The sequence below is a fragment of the Nicotiana tabacum genome, chromosome 20, assembly GCF_000715075.1.
Source record: "Nicotiana tabacum cultivar K326 chromosome 20, ASM71507v2, whole genome shotgun sequence".
Lineage (NCBI taxonomy): Eukaryota > Viridiplantae > Streptophyta > Magnoliopsida > Solanales > Solanaceae > Nicotiana > Nicotiana tabacum.
The window spans coordinates 16966636-16969794 of record NC_134099.1 but is presented as its reverse complement, the minus strand read 5'-3'; the positions used below and the strand labels follow the sequence as shown (position 1 = coordinate 16969794).

The 3159-nt window shown below is 35.4% G+C and overlaps 1 long non-coding RNA gene across 1 annotated transcript; it reads left to right on the top strand.

Annotated features, from left to right (window-relative positions):
• Positions 1–1704, top strand: LOC107790478 (uncharacterized). Its single transcript, XR_001649045.2, has 2 exons — positions 1–170; positions 1183–1704. It is a non-coding gene; the product is annotated as an uncharacterized LOC107790478 (long non-coding RNA).
• The last annotated feature ends 1455 nt before the right edge of the window (positions 1705–3159 follow it).

Below are 3159 nucleotides of genomic sequence, written 5' to 3'. Positions count from 1 at the left end.
CTCACAGTGAACAGACACCATACCTTTTCACAAAGCCAACAATTGCCTATAAATTCAGGCATGGCTTCCATTCTAAGTACTCAGAAATTTAGAAACTAAAAAATTACTTTCCTTCTCTGTGCAAGTTCATTAATCCAAAAAGTCTTGAGCTTTCTTGTTCCTTGAAAATTGTAAGTGTGATTCTCTCCGCTCTTTGAGTTTGTTGGTATCCTGCTTCTAGTATTGCCACTGTCGCAGGAAGGTTTATTCCGTTTTATTCTGGGAGGATTTAATCCATTACCTTGGCAACTGTGAGGAGGTTAAAATTTCTTAAAGACACATAAGTAAATTGTGGACTCGGAATTATATGTTCTATTTCTTCTTCCTCTTGTTTTTCCTTAACAGTGTTGATTTTGGTTAATACACGTTGCCTAACAGCTTAAGGAATTTTATAAAATACGGCAGCGTGGTTTTGCACTGTTATTGCTGCATTGGTTTTTGCACTGTTATTGCTGCGTTTTCTGGACTGCAGCGTGTCTTTGTGTTTAATTGTGTTTGCTGCAGGTTTTGTTTAAATTCTGTAAGTGTTTGTCTAATTTTGAAACGATTTAAAGGAGAAAAATATATATTGTGATTTGGAATAAAGGAAAAGGAACATCGTTTACTGCCTCTTCATATTTTGTTGTTCCTTGAAATTTGTTTTGTTTGAAAATAAAGGAAAAAGGAACAAAATCGTTTACTGTTGCTTCTATCCAATTTGGTTTCAATCGTTTCTTGCTTCTGATTGGTTAAAACTTTATTATAGGTTTAAGAGGCATTTTTGGTGTTAGCGTTAGTTAAGTTCAATTGCTAGAGTTATTTTTATTTTGATAACAACGTTTCAGTGCTGTTTTATTTTGGACAGCAGTAGCAATTTAATCTGATTTTGCAGTGTGTTAATTTCTGCCGCAAGTTTAATCTATTTTTGTAGCAGTATTTTTGCATTAATTTTGGAGATTAAAGCTTAATTGCTTTCTACTTCGATACATTTTTTACTCCGGTTTAAAGAATATAAAAACTTTACCGGGGTATTAAATTTGAATACGATTTGAAGAATATAATAAACTTCACCGTTTATGTTTTGAATGTTTGGTTTGGTATTTAGTTTGAAGATATAAAACCGTCACTGATTTTAAAAAGTTCTATTTGTTGCCAACTATACAGAAAAGAATGGCAAATGAGGACCAAACTAATGCTAATGGAATGTGTGCTACTATTACGAGTGTTGCTGCCTCGTCGAGCCTTTCAACTCCTGCTCATGCTATGACACCAGCAGAAAAACCAAGAAAGTTTTCCGATATTGACTTCAAACGTTGGCAAATGAAGATGCTCTTCTATCTTACTACGTTGAGTTTGCAGCGATTCATCAAGGAGGATCCTCCGGTCGTGGCTGAAGGCACTCCGGATGACGAACGATTTGTTGTAACTGAAGCATGAAAACATTCTGATTTCTTGTACAAAAACTACATTTTGAGTTGTTTGAAAGATAACTTGTATAATGTCTATAGTGTCATGGAAACTTCAAAAGCGTTATGGAATGCGCTTGAGAAGAAGTACAAGACTGAGGATGCTAGACTTAAGAAGTTCGTGGCTGCAAGATTTTTGGATTTCAAGATGGTTGACACTAGGTCGGTCATAACTCAAGTTTAAGAATAACAAGTCATTGTGCATGACCTCCTTGCTTAAGGTATGACCCGAATCAATAATTTTATTAATAATATTTATCTCGTTATTAATTATGAATTTATTATTGAAGGTATGGTCATAAATGAGGCCTTTCAAGTCGCCGCTTTCATTGAGAAGTTACCTCCGTTGTGGAGGGACTTTAAGAACTATCTAAAACACAAGCGTAAGGAAATGACACTTGAAGATTTGATTGTTCGTTTGAGGATAGAAGAAGACAACAAAAATGCTGAAAAGAAGTTACGTGGAAACTCGACAATAATAAGGGCTAACATTGTTGAGGAGGAGCCACAAAATAAGAAGAGAAAGAATGCTTCTGGACCAAAGAATTACCCAAGCAAGAAAAGTTCAAGGATAACTGCCACAACTGTGGAAAGTCTGGGCATAATGTCGTGGACTGTCGTGCACCAAAGAATGATGTACAAAAGAATAAGAAGAAGAAGTATCAAGCTAACATGGTTAAAAATGTTGAAAAAATGGAGGACTTGTGTGCCATGTTGTCTGAATGCAACTTGGTAGGAAATCCTAAAGAATGGTGGATTGATTCTGGAGCCACCCGCCATGTTTGTGCTAACAAGGAGTTATTTTCTTCTTATGCCTCCGCAGGACCCGACGAGACAATTTTCATGGGAAATTCGTCTACAACCAAAATTGAATGAGTTGGCAAGATTGCGTTGAAGATGACGTCAGGAAAAATTGTGACTCTAAACCAAGTTCTCCATGTTCCAGAAATTCGCAAGAATCTTGTGTCTACCTCACTTCTTGTCAAGAATGGATTCAAATGTATTTTTGTTTCTAATAGTGTTGTACTAAGTAAGAACGATGTATATGTAGGAAAAGGTTACCTAAATGAGGGCCTTTTTAAGCTAAATGTAATAGCAGTTCCTATCAATAAAGTGAATGTTTCTTCTTACTTACTTGAGTCAAACACTTTATAGCATGCACGCCTAGGTCACATCAACTTCAAAACATTGCGAAAAATGATAAATTTGGAAGTATTGCCAAAATTTGAGTGCATTAATTCCAAATGTCAAATATGCGTGGAATCAAAGTATGCTAAGCATCCTATAAGTCCGTTGAAAGGAATTCAAGTCCTTTAGATTTAATTCACACAGATATTTGCGACATGAAGTCAACACCATCTCGCAGTAGGAAAAAGTATTTTATTACTTCTATTGACGATAGTACGAGATATTGCTATATTTATTTACTTAATAGTAAAGATGAAGCAATTGATGCTTTCAAGCAATACATGAGTGAAGTTGAAACAAAACTAAACAAAAAGATCAAAATGATAATAAGTGATAGGGGTGGCGAATATGAATCCACTTTTGAAGAAATATGTTTGGAAAATGGCATTATTCACCAAACAACTTCCCCTTACTCTCCACAATCTAACGAGATTGCGGAGAGAAAGACGTTGAAAGAGATGATGAATGCATTGTTGATAAGTTCTGG